The sequence below is a fragment of the Lathamus discolor genome, chromosome 3 (assembly GCF_037157495.1).
Source record: "Lathamus discolor isolate bLatDis1 chromosome 3, bLatDis1.hap1, whole genome shotgun sequence".
Taxonomy (NCBI): domain Eukaryota; kingdom Metazoa; phylum Chordata; class Aves; order Psittaciformes; family Psittacidae; genus Lathamus; species Lathamus discolor.
Window position 1 is genome coordinate 10,945,352 of NC_088886.1, and position 26,077 is coordinate 10,971,428.

The window sequence follows — 26,077 nt, forward strand, 5'->3', positions numbered from 1 at the left end:
GCTTTTTCTTCTCAGAACCGTCCCACCCCAGCCAGTGGCTGTATCCTCCTTCCCTTGCTGGCTACACCAACATCCAAACAGCCATCACGTATGGAGTTGTACCGGGACACTGGTTTCTCCAGGTGGGTTAGGGCATCCTCTTAGGGCCCAGGCTTTCAAGGCTCTGTAGTTATGGAGGAGACATTCAGATGCCCTTGACAGGGCAAGCAGCTGGGCTTGTTGATGCCGCAGTAGGACACTGCTGCAGGATGGGTGTGATTGCTTCTGAGACACTCTTTTTAAGAAAACAGCCAAATAAAAATGCAGGAGAAAATCATCCGCGTTACATGGTGATGCTTTTAATTGCCTTGGATAAATGGGAAATTAAACACTGGAAACTTCAAGTCCTGTTTGATGCTTAGCATCTTTGCTCCAAAAGGATGGTTTCTCCAGGCACGGCTTTGGTACACCCAGGAAGCGTGAAATCACTCCCAAATTGCTCGATGTGCAAGGTAATTGGCCTCCATTGCCTGGAACGCGCTGGCTGCAGACTCGAGGAGCAGACACCATCTCCCAGGTGGAACAAACTGTGCATTATCACAGGGGCTGTTTACATGGTATCCACGTGCCTGGCATTGATGGCTTTGAATCATTGAGGCATTGATGGCTCCTTGTCTGACTGGTGCAGAGACTTTCTACTGCTTCTCTGGAGGAGCTCAGTGGCTGGCAAAGTTGGGGCAGTAAGTCCTTGAGACAGAGCAAGAGAGAGATTTCCTGTCATCAGCCCTCTGCCACGCACCTTCCATTTTCTCCTTGTTATGCTCAATCAAGACACATTTGATTTCATATTAGGAGGATCTGAAAAGAGAAAATATTGAATGTGGCACGCGTTACAGCATGTTTCTGCTGACGGAGAAGCATGTGCTCACAAAGGCTTGGAGCTCTTCCCCCCACCCCAAGCAATTTTTGCTCTCTGAAATAGGACCTGTGATGGTATCACACCTGCCAGTCTTGTTTGCCTGGTGCTATTCCTACTCTCTCCAGCTCTGCAATGACAGTCTTCTTCTCGTCTCCAGTGACAACATTACAGATAACACTATGGACTCTGCACATATGTTGAGAATGTGTCAGCCAAGGTGTGATCACTGCATGCAGCAAAGATGCTCCAAGGCCAAACAGTCCCATACCCCTTGTTCCTTGTACAGAGACATCACTCACCAGTGGCCTTCCTTGCTGCCTCTCCCATGTTCTGCCATGCCTTTGGAGCTGAGTGTGGGGATAAAACACGTTGTTAAGGATTCATGTTCATGGATTTATACAGTGGCTCCAAGACATTCCCTGCTCTCTTCTTTTGTTCTTTCCTAATAACTTCTTGCAGCAACAGGAGAGGTCACAAGAGTGCGTTACAAACGTGCAGCTCCCCAGGATCCCAGAACAGGGCTGAGATCCAGTTCCAAGCTCATGGACCAAGCTTCAGCAAAAATCCCCTCCCCGCACTTCAGGACCATCTACCCACAGCTTCATAATGCCCATAACCCCAGAAACCCCCAGGGAAGGTGCAGCAGCTCCCGTCCTTCCACACTTCTCAAAGCTGTTTCATTAGCAATATTCCTGGGTACGATCTGCTGCCAGATTGCAGGAAATCTTGGCAGGCTCATGGGATGTTTGGGAATCAACACAACAGAGGCATCGGAAATCACCATGATGGTGAGAAAATACAGCTTAACAGGCAGCATGGTCTTGGCAGATGAAACCCTGCTGCCCGGCGGAGGGGCCAGCCGCTGGCAGTGGGAGGGAGGCATCGGGAACAGGGATGCTCAGCTCCTCCGGACACACGCACTCGGTGTGCACATTGCTTTTGCTGGCCAGCAGGTAAGGCAGGAGGGAGGATGCAGGGTTTGCCCAGTTCTACTCCACGAGGGATAGCTCCATCTTATTTCAGCAGTGATAAAGATCATCTCATTACCAACAACACAGAGCACACAATTACAGCATGTCTCTGATCAGAGTGGCGATAATCACCAACGTGAGCTCACCTCCTCCGCTCACTCATTTGTGTATTTTGGAGGTTTCTTAATATACCAAGAGCCAGTGAAATCAGTGCTAATCCACACGCAGCAGCTTCCTGGACAGGAAAGAAGAGCTGTCAGCACCACCACATCCTTCCGAACAGACGCTGTAGAGATCAACAGCTTTGATACCCCAAGGAAACTCCCAAGAGCCTCTCCTGGCATCTGTGTCTCCTGCCCACTCCTCCCTGTGGTCCTGGTCCTCATTTGGCTCCCTGTAACCAAATGATCACCTCCAGTGAGGTGATCTGCATGTCCCATACAGATACCTTCCCAGGGCCATAGGGTCCAGCAGAGAAAGGGGCTACAAGGGCCGCATGTGAAGGCAGAGAAACGTAAATGTGACTGGAATACTGCTAGGTTTTTTTTTCCCTATGGATTGACCACTGAAGCATCCTGTGCAGGAAGGCAGTGGGACCTCCATTTTTTGATGGCTTTGAGTCATAGGTGGCTTCTCAAGCAGCTAAGGCACCCATATGGCATCATCTTTAAGAGACCATCACAGCCACCGAAAGGCTCTGACACTTGGCACAGACCTCTCTGGGTCCTCACCAGCACCTTGATGTCTGCAGGGTTAAGTTTATTGCTGAGAAATTCTGCTGAGCTGGGTGCTTTTCTGAGTGTGAAGGTGGGGAGAAGGGAAAGGCCTTGCGGGATGCACCCCAGTGTTTCCTTCAACCCCAAGGAGTATGTCGTCATTCTCTGTCGTGGCTCCGGTTTCTTTGCCGAGGCCTCTGGGTTCATTTAGTCCGTTCATTTCACTTGGACCAGGCACAATGAGTTGTCAAAGACCAGAGCCTGGAAAATGAAGTCTTAAGCTGTGAATTAATCCTGAGGAAGAACAGCTATGGAGACCACAGCAGAGCTCCCCGATGGATGGGGATGGATTGAAGAGACTTGCAGAGCTAGCTGAAGAAAGCTCTGCTCCTCCTTCTTGTGGCTGCCCTCACCTCCTTTCCCTGTGTGGGAGCTGAGCCTGTCCCCTTCTGTCAGCAGAGTGCCAGAGCCCCCTGCAATGTCCTTCAAGGGCTCTTTTCCTGCCCTCTCCTCCCAGCCTGAATCCCTTCAGGGGCAGGCGCGCCGATCTTCCCAAAGCCCCCAGGATTGAACTGATCCAGCACTCAGGGGCCGTGTCCATCACACTTCCAAAAGCCCACTGAGTTTTCCCTCTGCTCGCTTTCATCCTCCTCCCCACTTTATGTTTTGCGGTCTCAGGTGAACACAGGACACTTCAAAGAGATCTCTACCAGCACTGAAGCTTTGAAGCCAGCTGGTGGAGCAACCTCAGGTACATGGGGAAGGAGCAGGGCCCCGCTCGGTGCCTTCCCAGGAGAACTGAGTCAGAGCCAGAAGAAACGACAGCACAGGCTGGTCTGACTCAGGCCGGGAGTTTCTCCCTCCCTTGGTTACTGAGCCCAGTGGCCCTTCCTGGTTTTAAATGAGCAAAATCTTTGCTAAGCTCCAGATTACGTTCCTGGGTCACCAGCAGAGATGGCCTCCAGCAAAGCCCTGGATTTTGTCTTTAATTATCAGTGGGGATATTACATTCTTGCTGAAACAGAGCTGAGAAAAAGCCAGCATCTGCGATCCCTGCTGTGGAGCTGAGCGTCTGCTCGGCGGAAGGATGATAATCAGGAAGAGAGAGGTCAACAGAAGATGATCTTCTAAGTCTTCCTCTATAGACTGAATCTCTAATGTGTTTACTTAGCCAGATGCAAATCCTTTTCACAAACTTATGGCACTGCTGAGTACAAGTACATGCAGAAAATTAACAAAGCTGGAGCATTAATTCCTCATCTATCGCCAGTACAAGACTTCTGGTGGCTACGTGGGAGGAAGGAAAATGTTCTCTCTCCAGTGTCCAGGGAGAGGAAGCTGAGTTTCCAGCAGCATTCTCCAATTCCTAACCCGGTCCAGCACCTCGCAGCTCCAATTCCCTGATTTGCTTCTTCCCTGGGTCCCTGGGGTCTGATTCTTGCCCTTGTCCATACCCAGCAGCAAAGTCTGCCTATGGCCAGTGAACTTACTAAGGCAGGAGATCTTCAGAAGACGGGCAATGCCATCAAGTGCAAAACCATCTTCAAGTGTGGCCGGGAGCAGATGGAAGAGTATAACAGAAGCCTGGTGTATAGAGCCCTGTACCTGCTGAAGACAACCCTGCCACCTCCTGCCTGGCGGTTATTTTCCTTGCTGCGCACTAGAGAAGCATCCTAGGGACCCCTCCGCTGGAGCAGAAACCTCTTAACAGCCACCTTATGGCCTGCTAGGGCAAGAGCAAAGTGTCATTTAGAAAGTGGGGACACCGTGTTTGGTTGTTCACATGTGTTTGATCTATGATGGAGGAGCAGGAGGGGCAAGCCAAGCGTTACTCCATGGTTGTGGAGCCACCAGAGATTCCCCATATAGCATCCTGTATTGGGCCGGAAAAGGTGTGCTGGCTGGAGGACAAGGCATGGGCAGGAAAGGTCAGGAAGGCAGCACAGCGTGTGCTGAGCTGCTCACAGCATGGACAGCCGTGGGTTGGGGCAGGTCAGTGTATCTGAAGCTTGTCTTTTCACAGTTCATTTTTCTCTCTGCTCTTGACAGAACACGTGCAGGGGTATGTGCGGTGCACCTTAGGTTCAAGGTCACCTTGTATTCAGCCCAGCACAATAAAAGCATGCAGGAATGGGATATAACAAAAAAGCTGTGTGGCTTTGAGCCTCTCCGAGTAATGGGTCTTGAAATAGATCACAGCTACCTGAAGGTTAGAAAGCCCTGTGTCCACTGCCTTTGCAGGTCCCCTCCTAAGACACCCTGCTCCAGTAGTGCAAAGGTCTGGGAATCCCCCCTGAGCTGACAGTGACAGCTACAGAGGAATGAGACTGTTTAACCTGTTTAACACCATTCCTACCCCAGCCAGCCAGGTCAATTAAAAACTAAAGATGAAGGCACTCGGGCCGGGGCTGCTGTCCCTATCAAGTTCATTATCTCCCCCCCCGCTATCAGAAAGAGGGCAACTGTTCACGTAAGACACAGCTAATAATATCTGAGTACAGGACATTGCTGCTAAATTATAGGGAGGGCTTTGGGAGGGAAATTAAGTGTCATTTGCAAGCCCGATAATCGGGGCTGTGCAGCATGAATGCCGATGCGGGAGCGGGCTGGAGGACAGTGTGTGGCTTATGCAACTGTCCCCATCCTCCTCCATTGGGCTGAGCTGGGCTGGCAGGATGTGTGCTGGGGGGCTGAGGGCTTGAAAGGCAAAGGCAGATAAAAACAAAGAGCAAAGTGGGTACCTCAGTCTGAGGGTAAAGCATCAGCTACAGTGGCTTTACAGTGATACTGCTAAAGGAGAAGGCTCAGCTCCTCCCTCCCAGCACAGTGTAGGGGCTCCCAGGTAAGCTACCAGTGATGGGAGGTCTCAGCTAAAGGGCCAGTTCTGCGCAGGTTCTAGGAGCAATCAAACCCAGTGGGGAAACTGAGGCACGGGGAGACTGCTCAACCTGTGCTGTGGCTTGCATCCTAATGCAATTCTTGAGTGCTTCTTGGTGATGCGAGCTTCGGTGCAGCTGCATTCCTGCATCAGGCAAAGCATTTCCCGTTTCAGATTACAGCCACATCTTCATCAAAAACGTGTTACAGAGAAGCACAAGTGCTCTCTGACCAAATGCTCCCTGGCTGCTAACAAACCTCAAGTACCAACACCATGTTCTTGGACATCTGTGGAGCATCCCTGGCTCTGAGCTCAAAATTCACACTCCATCAGGCATCACAAACCTGCCAAAGAGCCCCACTCCTCCTCAGTCCCTCTGTGCTCTCTGCTGGCTCTCATAGACACTTGGTTTTGGGACAGGGAGTAATTTTACAGCATTACCAGGGTGACTAAATGAAAATAAGGACGTGTAGCAGCTCCTGCTGTGTCCGGCACGTGTAAAGACCAGTGTCCTCTTCCTGCCTGCTGTTGCTCAACTTCCTCGACCTTGGACCGCTCTCCAGGGCCCCTCCTGTAGCTGACTGGGAAATGCTCCATCCCCTGATGAACAGGGGAAGCCGTGATTACACTAATCAACTGCTCATTAATGCTACTTGGCTTCAGCTGATCATACACCAGCCCCGTGGTGCGCCGCCACCTCTGTCACCAGGGGATGCTGAAGTTCCTCAGCTGTGTTGCTATCCCTCGCTGGTTCTGCACTCAGGCGGAGAAGGGCCCCCCAGGGCTCTGCTGAGATCCAGCAAGCAAATCTCATCCCAGACATGCGCTCTTTCAGACTGTGCTTCTGTCTCCTCTCCCACCTCCATCCTCACATCACTCACAGCCACTTACCCCATCTTCCCCTATGGCAGCCTGGCTTTAACAGCACATGGGTCTTTAGTCCCCAAAGCCACTACCTTGCCTCTCCCAGCAGCAGGCTTCCCAGGTCTGTGATGGAGATAGAGCTGCTCTGGAGTGTTTCACCCCCAGGTCTAACGTCCTGGCTGCAAGGAGCAGAGCCAGGAGAGAGTATTGTTGGCAGTGAACTTGTATCCCATCAGGAGGCCGAGCCAGAGGACGGTGCTCTGCAGGTGCCATCCTTCCTCTTATCCTCACCCCCCTCCATCCTGCCAGCCCCTGCTAATTCACACAAGGTCATTAACCAGTGCTCCATCAACTGCTTCCATACCAAAGAAGGTGGCGGAGGGATATTTCTGCATGTGCACGCATGGAGTGCACGTTATCAGCTCAAAATCAAACACCAGGACAGAGCCAGGGAGAGCAGAGACCTCCAGAGGCTTGCGCAGGATGTGGGGATGCTGATTTGCTGGGTGCACTGCAAAACCTGGCTGCAATGTGGGGACCCAGACACCCGCTCCTACCAGCGATGGGGCAGGAGATCTCGAAGATGTTTGGGGATGGGAGGGACCTTACCCCTCAGCTGGAGGGAGCAGGGACCCTCAGTGCTGGAGCCAGAGGTGGCTCCAGCTCCTGCTTGTGTCCCTGTGGATGTGACAGCTCCAAGAGCCAGGCCCTGGGCAGGCAGAAGTCACCACTGGTCTCATTCCTCCTCCTTCACGGCTGTGACATGGGACAGAAACTGCCCTGGGCTCCCTGCAGTCCCTGGGGACTCCCTACAGCAGCCACTGCCCTTCCGTTTGGGTCCATTATCCCATCAGCTGTCCCCAAGGAGGTCTCAAAACCAAGACCCCAGCTCAGCAGAGTGCCAGGGACACACACACAGCTGTGTCCTGGAGAGTCTCAGCCTCTTCGAGCCATCCCCATTGAAGGGTTGGGATGCAGCGGTGCTCTCCCCCTTCCCTTTCTTCCTTTGCTCCATCCTGTCAATCAGGCTCTGGCTTAGAAAGGCTTCCTCACACAACAGCCGCACTGGCTTTACAGAGATGCAATTAAGATGAAACCCACTTATTTAAAGCGGCTCCTCTCCCAATGTCCCTCTCTAATGTCACCTTTGATCACTGAAACCAACCCAGCTCACAGACTGCCAGGGACGCGTCCTCTCATTTTCTCCCTCCTCCCCTTGCTCCATTCAGGCAAAACTCTTCCTGCTGGTGCTCCGAGCATTCTGCAGAGCAAAGGACCTGTCATTTTTGGACTGATATTAGGGCAAACAGAGCTAAATGCCCTGGCTGTGGCCCATGAAGGTTGGAGAGGTCACAGAGATAGCGCTGGCTGCTGGGCTCAGACAGGCTTGACCCAGGCACGGTGCTGCCCTGTGGTTTGTGCTGCAAATAAGGGTGGGCTGCAGCAGGGCAGGGACCCCTGTACTAATATGTCTGAAAGGAAATACCCTGAATGTACTGGGGGACAGCAATCTCTGATAGGGGAGGCTGGACCATCTCCACCACTTGTAATAATCAGTTCTGCTCAAACCACCCCTTAGGCACAGGCTTAGCTTCAGACCCCCAGGCAGGCCCAGCTCCCACATGCACACAGGAGCTGCTGGATCAGGGCTCTTCTTCTTAGCATCTATCTATCCCCCATCCATCTATCCACACATTTGATTGTCAGGCACTGAAAGCCCGGCTCTCTTTGCCATTAAATGCATCCATCAGGTTGCATTTTCTATTAGGCTGGAGGTTCCCTGCTTGTCAGCGCTTCCACCCACACAGGCAGCTCTCTTCTGAACTCCTCTTGCTGCCTCCAAACCTCCCTGTGTCACATTTTCTTTGGAAATGGAGAGCAAATACACGTGTATCCCCCCTCCACCCTCCTGGGGCGATGGCAAAGCAATCTACAGTGCTCCTGCATGGACAGGCTTCTCCATCTGAACTCTTCAGTTCAATCTGTTTTGGTCTGATCTGCAGGACAGACGTCTCTTGCTGCAGGTGGAGAGCAGAGTAAGAAACTGCCCAGTTACAGGACGTGGGTGATTTGCAGTTCATCACCAGCCCAGGGCCAGGTGCATCTCTATCGCCATTGCAGGGTGACACTTTAGTGCTTGGAAGCAGAAGCTGTCCTGGCAAAAGTCTCAGCACTGACATTCCAGCTCGTTGTGATCCCTAAAGATCACTGTGGGGATTTCTAAGGGTTGCTCCCCTACCTAGGTAACAGGTATGGGTCCTGGCCAGAGCTGGTGGGACTCCACAGTGAGAGACCTCAGCCCCTCGCTCAGCTAAATCATTTGGTCATTGGTGACAGGGAGGCATTTGTCAGGTCTCAGCAGAAGATGTGGTTTTAGAGTCATCTCACTCCAACAGACTGCACCCCCTCATTCCTCCTTTGGTTAGCAGCTAGGGACAGCAGGGCAAGGTTAAATGCACCCATCTGCCCTTCTGGTCCATGATGGTAGTTAAGCTTGAAGCTGGCTACCAAAATCTTGATGCTTCAGGAGAGAGGTACCAGTGGTGGTTCTGGGGAGCCCAGCAAATAACCCAGCCCTGGTGCTTCTTCTTGCCTGTCAGTCAGTGCAGATGGGCCACTGCTAATGCGCTGAGAGCCGGGGCCTCTTCGGAGCGGCTTGTACAGAGATGAGCTGATGAAGTGCGGCAGGGCTCCCCCAGCACACGCTGCTGCAGCAGCCGCAGAGGGTTAAACACGAAGCAAACGGTTTCTCAGGAGCACTGCGGTCTCAACAGCACAACCGGCTCTGCCCACAGCCACTGAGCTTTAAACAGTGACTGCCTGAGCCGCCTGCCTCTTCTGGATGCCTCCTCCTGCCCTCTCGCTGTGCAGAGACCGGCTTCTGTCACTTAAAGGTGTGATCAGGAAATGGAGGGCTTTTAAAAGCACTGCTATTAAGAACAATACAAATAACAGAGCAGGAACATATGTCTCTCCGCAGGCCCATCTCCTTCTGCTTGCTTGGATTGAAGTGTTTTGCCATCGGAGCGTGACAACATGCTGATACATCACCCGAGCCGCAAAGCTGCTGGCTTTATTACTGTTATTAACCAGGCCTTCCAAAAAAAGGCAGCAGCGCAGCATGTGCAAGTGCCTGCGTGTCAGCCCACCCTCCTAACCTACTAATTGGCCAGCTAATCTCACCCACATAACTTAACACATGGGTAGAGGTTGCCAGAAGACTCAGTTTGTGCATGTGCCACTGGGAAACAGGCAGTGGAATGGGGCAGAGGCCCAGTGACCACCCTGCTGAGACAGCTCAGCCCCTTTCTAGACATCAGAGAGAACCCTTGGTGAGCTTTCAATACCCAACCTCATACCTCTTTAGACCTCAGGGAAACATAGGAAAACCATAGGCTGTGGGTTCTTTCGAGCTCTGCGGCTCAGGGAACATCTTGCTGATTCTCTGGTCCAGGATAGAGCCAGCACCAAGCTACAGGACCCAGGGGAGACTGGGGCTGAGCCCTCTGTTGTGCCATAACGCTGGCAGGGGATAACTGGTCACCCTAACCCGGATTCAGCAGCTGTGCAGTGCTGCTCCCCAGGGACCCAGTCCTGGTTTGAACAGTCAAGCAGCCTTGTGATAGCTATATTAGCCTTATTGATGGTCATTCCTCCAGCCCCACTGCTAACGCCACGGTTCTCAGTCAGACCTATCTGGGCACTGGATCTCAGAGGCTTTTCTCATCCCTCCATATTCTTCAGCTAATTGGCCCCAAGTTAGTTTTCTCATGGGCTGCTCAGGAAGCAGGTTAAGAAGGTCAGAGCTGCCCATCTCCTGTAACAGCCCAAGGGAAGGGCAGGGAATATCAGCCTTCACACACACTACTGCAGGCAATGCTGCATGCCCAGAAGACCGAGGTTCCACTGCCTGGGTGACATCCAAACCACCATCCATCACCCCAGTGCTAACCCAGGCAAGCAGCCAGACTGGCAAGCACAGGGAGGGTTTCCCATGGAAAGCTGAAGTCAGTCCAAGTCGTGGGCACGAATCAGCCAAGAATCCTTGTTCCTCCTGCTGCAGAACACCGAGGAGCTGGGAGATATCTCCATTGATCATACAAGGTTTTAGGCAAGCCCACTTGCACGCAGCTCTGACCAGGCTTCTCACTACAGGATCGCTCTATTGAGCAATACACACACAGGCTCTTAGCTAAACAGCAGGTCTGGAGCAGTTTGTTCTTGCTCGTATTTTATTCCTTCTTTACTAAGGCAAATAATGTGTTTAAGTAAGCAGAGAGGTATTGTTCTTGCTACTTTACATGCTTCCCGTTGAAAGCAAATTGCCCTGATATGAGTTTGTGTGAGGCAAATAAAGACCTTTGTAACTGCCCCTCCTCTAGCAAAATCCCAGTTATTACTCACCTGACTTAGGCTCTCCTGTCCCCTCGGTTGGGGCAGGAAGGAATGATCTCATCCTGTCCATCAATCTAATCCCTGACCACATCAAACTGCTATGTGCTTGTGCACAAACAGCATTCAAGGACTGACCAACTTCTTTAAGGGGGGAAACCCCGAGTGCCCAAGTCAGCTCTGGGATGGGGCACGTCCCAGCACCAGGCCGTTTGGACTGGCAGTAAGAAACTACAAAGAAAGAAGAAGTGGCATCTAAAGATCAATCCCCACCAAAGGCTTGAAACTGAGCCGAACTTCTGGCCAGGGTTTAAACCACACAGCAGCACACCCACAGAGAGAAACAGCAAAATAAATGAAGCCACCGAAGCAGTCACACTCCTACCATCTCCAAGGTCAGGATTTTCACACCTCCCTCTCCTGTGTATTGGCTTTCAGAGTCCATTTTTCACAGGTACAGAGAGTCACAAGGCTGGGAGATAAAACAACACAACGCAGGGAAGTGACTTCAAACGCAGTCATCCCCTGTCTCCCAGCAACAACTGTGCCTTCTCCTCCTTGCTCCCCTTCCAGCCTCTCACAGCTGGCAGAGAGCTTAGGAACAAACAAGGCTCCCTGCAGCGAGGGTTGCTTGGGAAGGTCTGAGGCTTCAGTCAAGCATGAGGATCATCTCTTCACCTGCAGAGGTGACAGCTCTTGGTTCACTTTCAACCATCAGCTCTCAGACCCTGTGTCTGTGCAGATCCCAGCCCCGTTCCAGTGTCAGTGTCTGATGCTCAGTGTCAACAAGGCAGCTCTGTGTTTCCACCCAGCTCTAATCCTGGGGGAGGAGGTAGGACATAAGCATGTGAGAAGACACTGTCACCTCACCCTCTCTAACCAGTCACGCTAACCCCAGGACAAGTTCCTTGGGTTTGTGTTATTAGTGCTGCTGAACAGGACTTCCCAAAGGGTGCATTTTGCTCTAAGAGACCTCTCTGTGCCTGTCTCAGGAGGGAAATTAGTCTGAGCCTCCTCCAGAGCTTTTACTTTTTCCAGTTATTAAATGAATAATCAGCATAATTTCATGCCAATTGCTTTGTGTTTCTAGAGCACAGAGGTTCCCTGCTCCTCTGCTACCAACCCCTCTGCTCCTTTCCATCCAACTAAGTGCTAAACCACAACTTCCACATCCTCAACATCATTTACGCAACTGGTGTTGCAACAGAGCCAGGCATCGCAGAAGCAGATGCTCACTGGCACATGAAAGCTGAGCACAGCATTTGAGGGCTTCCAGGAAAGACTTGTTGAGAAGAGGTTGTGGCACCTCTTCTGAGGTGGCTCTGCAAGGACTCCATCAGGTTACCCACATGCATGGTCAGCAACGCCTGCCTGGGGGTAGCAGAATTTCACACCTCTACAGATGTGTTCTCATTACATTTCCAGCTGTCCTCACTTCAGCTATCAGGAAATGCCAGAGGAAGGACAAATGATTTTCTGGCCTGTGTTGGAAACATTGCTGTCAAACGCCTATTTCAGCTTCCAGATGGTTTGGACTGCCTGCATAATGGGGAAAATCACTAAAAGCTTCACTGAAACCATTCTGGAAACATATTGTGGGTGTCCGTCCATCACTTACTGGTCTCAGTGATGACGGGGGTACCAGAAAGATTTTCTTCAGAGCATTAGGGTAGGCTTTACACCACCCCTTTGCCTATCCTAGGCAGAAGGTAGAAAACTTTCTCTCTATGGCATGGGATTTCCTCTAGAAAATTTCATTCCAAAAATCCAAGGCAAGGATAGAAAGACGGGGGTAGAAAACCATCCGCATGTAGGCAAGTCCCACACAGCCATTGAGGAACTCAAGGACCTCAGCAGGTCCTAGGTACTCACAGCCAAAGGCAGGATGAATGTCTATATCCCTGAAGGCAGACCTGTCTGGTCGGCTGCTGCTATTGCCACCAACATTTGTATGCCATCATCAGGCCAATAAAGAGTAATGGCTATTAGCAAGTGCATTCAGCACACACTAGAGATGCAGTGTCTCGGCCACAGGAAGGGCTTCAGGATCCCTGGGGAACAGGGCAGCAGCAGCAAAGTTGTGTTTAGAGCAACTGTGATACACACTGGATTTAACCACGGGAGCTACCAGGATTTATGGTCAGTCACAAACACGGGACCATATTTGAGTTCACTACCTCAGTTTCTACCCCAATGGCATATTGTTTTTAGCATCACGATCTTGCAGAGAAAGCAAGCTGGGCCCTGCTCGTACCATCTCTATTACACTGAGGGGAATCTCTCCATTGCTGTCCAGGGATGCTGGATCAAAGCTCCCTTAGGGGCAAGGCTGCCAGAGGGAGGCAAAGTGCTGTGAACCAAGGTCCCGGCCACGAAGGTGCTGCAGTGTCCCACAGCCACTTAGAGGCAGAAGAGCTCTTGTGCCCCTTTTCCTCTGCAAAACAGCAGCTGAGTTATTCAAGCACCAGCTGGGCTGGCAGAAAGAGCTCTCTCAAATCTGCCTGCAAAGCCAGAGAGGTACAAGATACCTCTTGACTTCCTCTTGGATCCCCCTCTGGGCTCTGGGGCACCTGCCACCCTGCCTGCCACTTGTGTTTGTGGGCATATCCTCAAGCTGTGTTTACAAAGGGATTTCAGGCTCTTTTAGGGCAAGACGTTGCTATAGAAACAGCAGATGGGAGATCGAGCGAGCTCCCTGGGAGAACGCCTGGACTCCACCGGCTTAGCAGGAAAGCCCATCAGGGGAATGCATCTGGCTGGAGACGGAGCGTGGAGCACAGTCTGTTTTAATGAACACAGCCTCCTTTTGGGGAAATGGGAGACCGAATTTCTGCGGCCCTCTGGAAAGCCAGACTGTTTCCATTGCAAGAAGAAGGCCCACACAAGGAACACCAGGAGATGCTTCCAGCCTTGGTGGGATCTGGCCACCTAACAGGATCTGGAGCTCAACCACCCTGCTAGAAAGCTTCTACCCAGGTGGAGCTTGGGCTCATTCCATGAAGAAACCTGCACCAGAATCACTAAGAAGGGGATCAACTCTGATCCTGGCGAGAGCCATTTCAAAACGCAAGCTGCAGACCAAGAAAACAGTAAGTCAGCCCCAGGGGCACATCTTCCCGAAGCAGGAATCTGACCACCGGAGTCAAGCCTTGGCTGCAGGTTGGTGCTTGTCCCTTTTCTTGTTTCCTCCTCCCTCAAACAAGAAGGGAGGAATACAAAACACACAGACACCAAACCCCACATCCCCTGCTATAAGAAGCTTCCCAAGAAAAGGCTCTGTGCAAAGCCAAGCAGGGCTCATCAGCAAAAGGCCATGATTAAGTGCTGAAATAACAGGGCATTTCCATTTCCGAAGGCAGAGCTACCACACAGCGCCTAGAAAACCTCTTCGCAATCAGCCTGTGTTGAAACAAACCCAATCAGTTCGACACTGAGAACGAGTGTCCCTCCACGGATCTCTGCAGGGAGCTGATATGATTATAGAGTATGCTGGGAGGCACTGGAAAGCACCCAGTGGGGGGCTGCAGAGAAGGAAATCAGAGAGGAGTCTCAGGCTAGAGAGCCTGTGGTCTATAAGCTCAACTGGGTGCAAATATGAGACAGTGGGAGGAGAGTCTGCCTTGAAAAGAGCTGCAGATGCTCCTATAACCTGGCTGCTGAAGAGTCTGATTTTCCATGTCTTTGTGTCCTGAAGAGCTGAGAACGCAAGGAAGGAAAGCGTTACCCTGTTAAAATCTGGTGACTGTAACTCCAGGGAGAGAATCTTTCTGCACCTGCAACCACACCACAAAACCTTCAGAGCCAAGAAGCATTTCCTGCATCCCGGATGGCTGAAGCCTTGGCATGGTGACAGGGTGGAGCTGACATTGCCTTGCCCTCATGAATAGGCAGGGTAATGCTGGCAGCTGGTTCCTTGGGTGCTGTCTCCCCGGGCAGGCAGCCTGGTCACCCCTCCACCCACAGGCAACAGGGCTCAGACATAGCAGTCAGCAGCCCATGTCTCACAAGCGTCAATAAGGTCGGCTCCAAGGCAATGAACTCGAGCCCCACAATGCACAGAAGCCAACATATCACCAGCTGACCCCAGCACCTATCGCATGCTGTCACTTGCTGTCACTTGCCCCTCTCCCCAGGACTATTTCCCAACCAGGTAGAATTTGCCTTTCCCAGCTGCTGGGCCAGGCAAACCCTGCCAAAAGTCACAACCCCCCTCCCAAAAAAGAGGCAAAACTTCTGCCCCCAAACCACCCACTTCTGCCACCACTGAGGTCTCATTCAGACACATCTGCCAGGAGACACCCAGGCCAGAGTCACTGGTTTAACCATTCTGCTCACCCCATCTTCTCGCTTTAAAGTAGAATGCCTATTTAACAGCAAGAGAAAAGGAAAGCAGGAAACAGCCACAGCACCCCATGGAAGTGGGGATCAAAGGATGCAGGAGGACAGAAATAGACCTAAGAGCAAGGCAGGTGCTTTGGGGAGGAATGTGTGTGCGCTCTGCCGGGCAGGAGTCAGGACACCCTCCCCTTGGCAGGCAGCAGAGGTACACAGGGAAATGCAGAGATGCACTGATGGTAACGGAACAAATCCTGCTGGAGTCAGGCTGGAGCTTTCCCCTGCAGCAGAGGCTTCAAGGGCAGTTGCACTCCCTGACTGGAGAGCAGAGAAACCGCCAGAAAGGGTATCAGCAGGACACAGACGGAAGCAGCTCTCTTACCCTGCTACCAATGCACAAGGAGAACCTCTCGGCTGGGACCAGCTCAGTTTGTGTTTCACACGGGACCATTTGGGAAGCTTTAGTTGAGAAAAAGGACTTTTCAGGTTTGGAGTGTGGAAATGGTGAGGGCTGACTGGGATAGAGGAAAACTGGAGACTTGACCCAAATGGTTTTGAGCATAGAATCCCTGACCACAACCATACCTGAGAGCACTGAGGGGTGGGAGCAAAGGAAGTGATTTCCCCGGGTAGAAGAGGAGGATCTGTCTCTCAAAGATCTCTCTCCTAAAAGCACCGCATGGCACTAACTCCTCTAAGCTTACCAAGCTCTGGGACAGAGGAAGCAGCCATCAGGCTGCCAGCAGGGACTACTTGTGCAAAAGCTGTAGGGGCCAGCCCATAACATCTTCCCTCTGCCTTAGGGGGCACACAGTGCTTTGGTTCAGCATCGAGCTACATAGCCTTGGGGAGGGTATGAGGGAACGAATAAGCCCCAGCTGCTCTCTTTGTTCCCAGTTTAAGGCTCAGTGGAGCAAGCAGGAAGGTTGGGAGTTGTAGCCTCCGCAGTTTTGGGATGCTTTCAGGTGCTGCAAGCACAGCAAACACCCATTCCCATCACAGCAGGAGCAAAGTGATCCATCAGGCTGGCCCTGTCCCACACTTGACTCAGAAGGAAGATATAACCGCACTCCTTCTTTCAGCCCCCAAAGGAGAATAATGAGTTTTGGGGGTCAAAGTCCAGCTCCTGCTCCCAGGGGAGGGGCAGGACAGCACCCGTTTATCTGTAAAATGGGCTTAACTAGAGCTGTATCAGGTAATGAGACAGAAGCAAGCGAAAAAAGGAGGTGGAAGGACACTTAATCTCCGCAGTAAATACACATGTTAGCGTTTATATTTGTGCAACTGCCAATCAATTCAGCTGGAAACAAAAGCAGGCTGGGTGTCAGCAGCAAGAGCAGGGCTGCTCCTGAAGGAAAGCAAGCTGGGAGCAGAGGTGGCCCTCACCGGGCAGGGGGAGCGGAGCACGGCACTGATGACAGGTCCATTGACAGCTCCAGCTGAGGCCAAGTGATAAATCAGGCCCAGAGAGACAAGTGAAAATAAATCTAAGGCAGCAAGGGGCGTTTCCAGATCTTTTTTCTGTTAATAGCTTACTGCCAACCAGCAATAAAAGGGAGGGAAGAATTCACTGCTTATCGTGCCTTCTCAGAGGTGTTGAGTAGGGTAATGAAATAGAAAATTAATTTCCCAGGTACATTCAGCCCTGAAATCTGAGCATCTTTCCCTGGATGGCTGGGAAGTGAAAAAGAAACAAATTGAGACCATCATCTCCCAAGGTCATGGCAGAAACGGGGGTGTTCATTTAAGAAAGAAGGAAGGGGGGGATGTTTCTGGAAGAATTCATCAATAGGACTGGTCGTGCTGACACTTGCCAGGTGAATTCCTCCCACAGGAAGCCATGGCAATGAGTAACTGGAGATTTTTCACTGCTTAGGCACTGTCTGAAATGAAACACCGGGTTTGGGGATTCAGGATAACACCGTCTCTCAGCTGTGTTAGAAGCCGATGTTCAGGATGCTCCTGGTGGGCCCTTATTCTGCACAGCATGTATAGACAAAACGCACCGCATATCTGCTGCGTTGGAGAGCAGTACAAGCAGCAAGTGAAGCATCTGTCTAGGGAATACCTAGGGAACTTTGATACTCACAGTCCTCTGGCTTTACACCTCACTGCTGAGGCTACAGATAAGAGAAGCAGGTGCAGTCTCTGGGAACAGTAGGATGCGCTGCGCTGATAGTTCAGAACTGGACTCTGACTGCAAGATCCTCAAAGCCATCAGGACCTGCAGGCTGAACCAAAGCTCCAAAGGACCACAGGAAGAAAGGTACTTCCGAACCCCTGTGTGACAAAGCCAATCCCAAGCCTTTTGCTGGTTATGGAAAGAGAGCACCACTAACAAGAAACATAAATGTACATGAACAGATCTTCACACTGCAAAAAACCCCTCCTGCTAACCCCTGTCACCAGAGATATGCAAAGAGGCAGGAGGCTGTGCACCCCAGCCCACAAGCACTGCCCGAATGTCCATCCTCGCCTAGCTAAAACTTATAATGATCTGGACCCCATCAAGCCCAGCTCCTGCTGCTCCCTTCTTATCCCAGCTCAAACAGCCTCTTCAACCCCTGTTGACTGCAGGGACACTGCTCTCCCCTATCCCCCTTGGACAGGCTTTCACCCTGCGCTGCTTCTCTCCCCTTTCACACTATAGTGCGCGTTACTCTCCTGACCGAATGCACTCAAAAGCCCATCTGTGTGCCTGCAGGACAGGCAGCTCCTGGCAGATGTGTTGCCAGTGCCCACACTTCCCATCACTCTCCTGTCTGCCACTGCTTCTTGGATATTACAAGTTACCTACAAGCGATGATTCCCCACTGCTCTCTGCTCCCTCCTCCGGTCTGTCACCGTGTAAGCCACTTGACAGTTGATTATTCGGTCACCGGGGAAGCCGGGCTGGAGGGGATGAGTGTCTCCTTCAATAAACACAGGGTGAACCAGAGAGGGATTCTCGCTGGACAAGCAGACTATTTTGGGATCACATCGCTAAGCTGCATTATGGCTCTGTGGATAGGCACTGGCGCAGTGCAGCTGGCCTGCTGGCCTCTTTCACCATGGTCACCCCTTGATCCTCTCCCGAAGCAATGAAGCACTGCTTAGCCTGAGCCGTAGCCAGGCTTCCGCTGGCCCATGGCCATGGATTCTCCATGCCCCTTGGTACCACACGTGATGGTACAGGCTCGTGGCTCTGGCTGTGTTGATGCGCCCATTCAGGACTCTGCTGGGTTTCTCTGCCAATGGGCTGCATTGGGCTGGCATTGCTCGTCCACACAGAGGTCTGGACTTCAGGGAACAACGAGACTCAGTCCGTGGATTGTGGCCTTGGCTGATCATCCTGCTGTCAGACTGGTCTCTTCTCCCTGCATGGTCGCTAGCTCGGTGTCCCTCTTGCAGGAAACACCATTCCCCCTCCACCATTACACAGATGGATGTTAACACCAAATGCTGTGAGCCCAAGACGGTTCCTTGGACATGCGCTGTGTTGTCCTGATTTAGACACTGCCTGTTTTGACTTAAAGAGCAGATTTTGGGGATCTGTCGTTGTTGGTGGCCTGCCATTGCAGCTAGAGACATCTCTGCCCCTCACCACTCTTCTCAGTCCCAGGGGTCTTCATGCACACTGTTGTGGGCGGACGTGGGTTGCTCCCAGCAGCGAGGCACACGTTTGCCAGTGTCAGTGCCACAGGGCTGCAGCACTGTGATGTGGCACAAGCAGACCTCACGCCAGTTCTACTGCCCGCCAAACCGAGGACTTTGTCTCACAGCACCCAGAGTGTGACAGAAGCCTGGGCTGACAGCACAGCCAGGTTGTCCCGGGTTCAGCAGTAGCAGTCATTTTTCTCCTTCTTAGTAGCTGGTGCAGCGCTGTGGTTTTGACTTACAGGCTGGGAACAGCGCTGATAACACCGATGTTTTCAGTTGCTGCTCAAATGTTTGGTCTGCCCAAGGACTTTGTGAGCCTCATGCTCTGCCAGGGAGGAGGGGAGGCCGGGAGGAAGCAGAGACAGGACACCTGCCCCAGACTGACCAAAGAGGTATTCCATACCACAGCACGGCATGCCCAGTATAGAAACTGAGGGCTGTTACCTGGAAGGGCTAGATCGCTGCTCCGTCGGGCTGGGTATCGGTCGGTGGGTGGTGAGCGGTTGTATTCTCTTCCTTTGTTATTTCCCTTATCATTATTATCATTGGTGGCAGCAGCAGTGGTTTATGTTATACCTTAGTTACGGGGCTGCTCTTACCTCAACACGTGGGAGTTCCACTCTTTTGGTTCTCCTCCCCATCCCTCTGCGAGTAGGGGGGTGTAAGGGGGGGGTAGTGGGAGAGTGGCTGCGTGGCTGACTGAGTTTGAATCCCAACACAGGTGCACGGTTGTTACTGGACTTGGGTTTGGACTTGGGTTTGGCTGCTTAAAGGTAGCCAGCATGAGCCTATAGCACTCTGGGATTTATTTGGTTTCCTAGAGCCAGATCAAATCTCTCAGCACTATGATGGGGTGGCCTTTAAGGGCAGATCTTCAGAAGCATCTCTGGTGTGTAAATTCACTGCCTATGTAGAAGTTTCTGCTGTTAACTGCACCTCCAGGAACCATTCACAGTCATACAACAGGGGTTGAGTTTAGGCTGAGTTTACACAAAGACACTGCTGCAGATGGTCCCCACAACTAAATCAAAAGCGGTGTGGAACCTTCCTTGTGGTTGGCAAGTGCCTCACCATCTTCAAATGGCCATGAGGGGCCATGCAAAAGTCATGTCACCCTCCAGTTCTTTGCTTAATGATCCCTCCAAACTAGGTTTCACTGGGAGACAAATACTAATTACGCTTCATCCAAGCCTCTCTACGCTCCTGGCTGTCCTTGCTCTGGTAAGCACCCTTTTCATCACCATCCATCAGAAAACCCGTGTAGTAGAGTCGAGAAAAATCAAGTTCTGTGTGTTTTTTCTGGCAGCTTGGCATTTAATGTGTGCTCTACGACTTGAAAGGCCAACTAGATCCATACCACTGCTGTGGCACCTTGTTATGTGTTTAGAAAACCAGTTGGGAGCATGGGTACTACAGGGGAATTCTGCCCCCCTGCAGTTTAATTGCTTGTCCTTTGAGACACTAAGGGGAAAAAGAGACAGAAAATAGCACCTGAAAGTAACAGTACAAGGCTGTAATCCCGTCTGCCCATTGCAGTGAGCAGCATTAATTGAGTGCTGCAGATTTCAGCCCCTTCTAGCCCACGGCTTGCTGCAGGGACAGCAGGGCTGCTGGACAGCACTCCCAGCAGGTCTGACACCCCAGCACCTCATTGCTATGGGAAGCAGGGACAGACCAGCCTCCTCCACAGAACGGATCTCTTCTGCCTTGGTTTCATGGTGCAGGGAACTAACGCAGGTCTGGAAACACCCCGAGGCTGTATTCCCAAAATGCGCTTTTTTGGAGAGCTTTTGAGCCACAGGGAAGGAAAAATAAACCTTTTCTGAAGGAAAAAAAAAGCCCCAAGCAAACCAGCAAATAAAGACAAATAACTGAAACATCCTGCAGTCTTCCTTGTTGTGCAGACACATGCTGAGTGAGCAGTGGGATGAAAGCAGAAGGATTACTTCTGAGACTGCAAACAGGCTCATTGGCATCAAATTATTATCCCTTTCCGCATTCATTTTCCATCCATGTATTTACTGGGTAGTAGGAGAACTGACCTCCACCCCTCTGCTCCATTGACCTCCCACTCTCTGACATTCCAGACATGGATCCCCTGTTCTCTGAGCCTCCCACTCCCTTGGTCTCACCCCCACTGGACCTCCACTCTCTAGTCCTTCATTTACCTGGGCCTCCCCTTCCCCATGCAGGGGGAGGCTAGCTGCCCTGCTCCAGCAGTAGCAGCCCTATTCCAAGCAGGAGGCTGTGGAGTTCCTGCCCATCCAGCATTTCAGCCATCCTACATGGTACCCCCATGCCCGGGGCACACACTGGATGCTTTCCCACTCCCTCCATCCCAGGGCTGTGCAGTGCTGTCCCACCAGCTCCATACTTCCACCTACGAAGTGACTAACCATCTCCAGGGCCTGGCAGCGCTTCCTGCATCCCGGATTTACATCCCTGCCACCATCTGTCCCTGCCATAACCAGGCGCCTGCTGGCAGCCCACTCCTGTGCAGCCATAATTAACGTCTCTGCTTCCCCCCATGGTGCTGCCTCCAGGCACTGCTTCTCAGTGCCCGTCTCCCTGCAGCCCTGTTCGCGGCGGTGCGATTGCTGTGGCCGTATCTGCTCGTGCACCGAGCACGTTTCCCTTCTTCTGCACTTCAAATGAGTGAGGGTGCTACCGGGGTTTGCATCCCTCCAGAAATTACTGGCAGGCTTTTGATCTCTGCCCCTCACCAGGTACTGCCCCTCTGACATAACCCAGTCATAGAGTTATAGAATCATTTAGGTTGGAAAAGACCTTTAAGATCACCAGGTCCAGCCATTAACATAGCGCTGCCAAGTGCACCACTACATCTCCTCAAGTGCCCCATCTATGTGTCTCTTAAATACCTTCAAGGATGGTGACTCAACCACCACCCTGGGCAGCCTGTTCCAATGCTTGACAGCCCTTTTGGTGAAGAAATCTTTCCTAATATCCAATCTAAACCTCCCCTGGCACAACTTATAAAATCAATTAGGCTGGAAGAGACCTTTAAGATCATCAAGTCCAAAAAACTTGAGGCCATTTCCTCTTGTCCTGTTGCTTGTTACTTGGGAGAAGAGGCCAACACCCACCTTGCTATAACCTCCTTTCAGGTAAAAGATGATGATATTTTGCATTGCGTGAGTGTGAGAGCCAGGGGGTACCTGCTGCGTTAGCGTCACATGGCTGAATTGCACCAGCAAGACTGTGCAGTCCAAGTGCAAAAGAGTGGAAGCACAAGACCCCAGTAGCACAGTGATGGTCAGGCATGAAAGACCCGTTTCTGTGGTGGGGTTGATTTTCTTGCTGATTTGCACAACCCCATAAGATTTCCTGAGACCAACCAACCAGGCCAGACCTCCCAGGAGCTGCTGGGAGATAGTCTCTGTCCTCCGTCATGAGCATAAAGCAAAGCCTGGACATGATCACAGAATCATCAGCTAGGTTGGGAAAGACCTTTAAGATCATCAAGTCCAACTGTCAGAGCCCTGAAAGCCCCCTTTGAGGACTGTTGCCTAATTCCTGCACCACAGCTCCTCTGCTGGGTGAGCATCCTCCATGCGCTCAAGGCTTCATCATGCCCCCTCCTAGGACCACGTGTAGGTCAGCTTTCCCATTAAACATATACAGCGTTTTCAAATGAGCCCTGTATAATTTTGTACTTTCCCTCATACTTGCATCTGGAGTATTTGTCTCCTTACAGGTACAGTCTTGTCAGGGACTGTAGTGATAGGACAAGGGGTAATGGGTTTAAACTTAAATGGGAAGTTCAGGTTAGATATAAGGAAGAAGTTCTTTACTGTGAGAGCGGTGAGGCACTGGAACAGGTTGTCCAGGGGAGTGGTAAATGCTCCGGCTCTGGCAGTGTTCAAGGCCAGGTTGAACAGAGCTTTGGGCAGCAAGGTCTAGTGTGAGGTGTCCCTGCCCATGGCAGGGGGTTGGAACTGGTGGAGTTTAAGGTCCTTTCCAATCCAAACCATTCTGTATTTCTATGATTCTATAATTTACCTTGGCTACAGGAGCATCTCCCTGGATGGAGTCAGGATAGATTTATAGTCCGCATTGAGCCACCACCTTTGCAAAAAATGTATTAAAATTACATTAAAATGAACTTGTGATGTGCAACCCTTTCCATAATTTCCATAAATTCCATAATGGTGCCAGGCCAAGCTCCCCTTGGCATGCCTTTTGCAGCCCCAGTGTCCCTGGAGCTGTAGGCTTTGTGGGTCTCTGAACACCAACACTAAGCTTAACCCTAATATAAGCTGCCACCATAGAGATGCAGTCTACATCCAAAGCACCACGGTTGGCCCAGATGAAAAACGTGTGGAAGGAGTAATCTTGGTGCTGTGCCAAGCTCCCTTTGGCATGCTTTTTGCAGCCCCGGTGTCCCTGGAGCTGTAGGCTTTGTAGATCTCTGAACCTGAACCCATCGTTCATAGCAAACGCAATGAATTTTCAAGTGACAAACCTGGCTCTCTTGTTCATACTGCTGACCAAACTGCGTCCAGCTTGGTTCAGGTTGTCACCGAATCCTGCTCACCCACATGACCCAAACGGCTGCTTGTGTGTAAATGAAGGCAGAGATCGGCCCTGCAGCTGAAGCTTCCTGGACAACTGAGCTAAATATTTCCACAACAGACACAGTCAACAACCAGTTGCTATTCACTCACCATCTGTCTGCTGTCAACAGAGTCAAAATGGAAACAAGCCCACCCGCATCCATCACCTTAGAAACATTAGGAATCATCAGTTAGCATCGTCCCCAGCACAAAGATCTTCTCACACTCAGGCACCGGACTTCGCGCAAGCTGCAGAAGCAATGATGTTAGCAGGCAGCAGCAGGAGGTTTTGAAGTTGGATGTGAGCTGGGCATCCAGGCATGAAGCACAGCAGCAAGTCCTCTGAAGTGACTCCGAGCCAGATCCCTATAACTCTCATCCTGCTTGAACCTGACAAGTTGGTTTTGCTGTTTTCTGTGCTGCTGGTTGTTCTCTCGGGAGAATTTCCCTGTCTGATGAAACTATTTGATTCCTTATCAAATGACTCTGATTCCTGGAAACAATGGTCTGTGTCAGGAAGAACTAATATCCAGGATTAAGAAACAGGGGGGGAAATGATATTCCAGGGCCATTCACAGCTGGAAATTCTGACCTGTTTCTGCTCAGTCTGCCTGTGGTCCCCCCCCTGACCTCCTTGCATAGATAAAGTTTGCCCTGCTGCTGTCATACAGTCAAAAACATGTCTTTATTTCCTCTACCAAAAAGAAACTGGTGAAAACCAGGCAGGAAAGCCGAGGAAAGTGGAATAATCGGCACTTTTTTTTTCAGACCAGGGAAATAGAGGCATGTAAAAGGGAAAATGAGTTTCCAGAGGTCACAGGGGCTGTCAGTGGCAGAGAGCAAAAGGGAGCGTGGGACTGTGTCCTCCTAACACCTTGGGTGTATCTCACAGCCTCTAGGAGACAAACTTAGAGCACCACATACTTCTTTGGCCGCGTTGCAAAGCATTTCCCTGCTAACAGCTCACTTCACAGAGGGGAAACCTGTGGTTTAGATCCACACCAGCCCTGGGAAGCTGGGTGAGCGCAGGATCGGTGCCCTGTCTTGAGGTAAAGCCAGTCTCTGGAGACAGGTTCTGCTTGGACAGCACACATCCCTTCCTCTCCCCCTTCATCCCTGCCCTGATGTTCACCTTTCCCATCCACCTTCCCTCTTCCTCTTTATCCCCAGATAATCCCATTACTGAATCTGATGTCAAGCTTCTGCTAAGCACTGTCACCTCTGTGCCTTGGCTGGGCTACAAAGCTACCCTGAGCGTGGAGATGGTCAAGAGCACAATCGTACTGGCATAGGAATTGCTGGAGCCTATCGCTTGGTTTGGAAACTTCTCTCTGGGACACCCAGAGTCTCCCCTTTGGGGACACGAGAGCTTGAAAACATGATCATGAACCATGAGTTGTTCCCACACAGAGGAACCCCAAAAGTCTGAACGTGTCTGAAGGCAACGGATGAAGTACAAATCTCTGCTTCTAGGAGAAATCCCTGCTCAGAGCAGGACTCAGGCTCCTGGGGCTGGGGCAGTTTGGTCTCAGCTGAAGAACCAGACCCTTAAGGGCCATTAGTTTCTACTGTGGCAGGGTCCTACTCCCAGGTCTCTCACTGTGAGCTCCTGGCTCCCAAGCTGCAGGCTCGCATTCCCACCAGAGCCCCCCACAGCGCATCCACTGGCAAGTGCCAGATTTCTGGTGCTTGGCAAAGGAAAGGCAGAAAGTGCTACAGGGGAAATGCATTAGAATTAAACATTTAGAGCTGCCTCTTTCTGTTGTGTCTTCCCCCACACCGTCAGCCCCATCTTTTCTTGCTCTGCACCGTAGGAGTGACTGGCTCTGATTGATTGCCCTTTATTTCCATATTAAGTTGGGAAACGCATGCCTCCCTCTGCCACAAAGCCTCGTGTCTCATTTTTATTAAAAGGTTGTTAACTCGCTGGGTTTTTCATTTCTTCCTTGCAAAGTCTGTGTTTTCACGTGCCATTAAGAGAACCATAGGAGAGAATTTTAATAGTTATGAAATGCCAAATTACGTTAAGTAGATCTGGGTGATCTTAGCGGAAGCCTGGCATGTTGACAAACCTGCTACACCGCCCATTGTGCCCAATAGGAAGTCGAAGTCTTATTCGAATCTCCTCCTTGAATACCACATGGAATCTCACCAGCTCAAGGAATGGTCCCACCTGATCTTTCCCAGTGAATATCCCACTACACTGCTAAGAAGAGTATCTCAATGAACGACAAAGTCCCCTGCTGCAGTTACCCATCTCCCTTAACACTCCAGCACAAGCCATCTCCTGTACCAGGCCCTGCTCTACAGACCAGACTTTCATTAGACAAGTGTCTATCAGGATGCTGGGGCTCATAGGCTTTCTCTCCAGAGTACTAGGCAGTGTCCTTCCATGTAAAGAACTGCTTCTCTTACCACCCCATAGCGGTGAATGCGGGACAGCGCAGAGCTTGTGTGATTGCTTCAACAGACGTCCCTTCCATCACACACTCTCTAGCTAATTGGAAAGTTCAGTGGGGGCTGAAGAAAACAAATAGCTGCCCCTTAACACGCCTGAGTGCTTTCCTTTACCAAAGAAGGCTCAGCATTCAAATGAGCTGCATATTTACATCTGCCATGCTTGCCTCTAGAGCTGCGCTGAGCACACTTGGATGAGTACAACAGAAGGTCATCTGGTCCTGCTTCAGAGGAAGGGCTCTGCGACTCCGCACTCTCATGCATGAGCATGACAAAGAGCTTGACACGCGCGTTCAGGGAGAAGAGGTAACGGAGTCTGTCATCTTGTTTCCCCACAGAGAAAATACCACAGC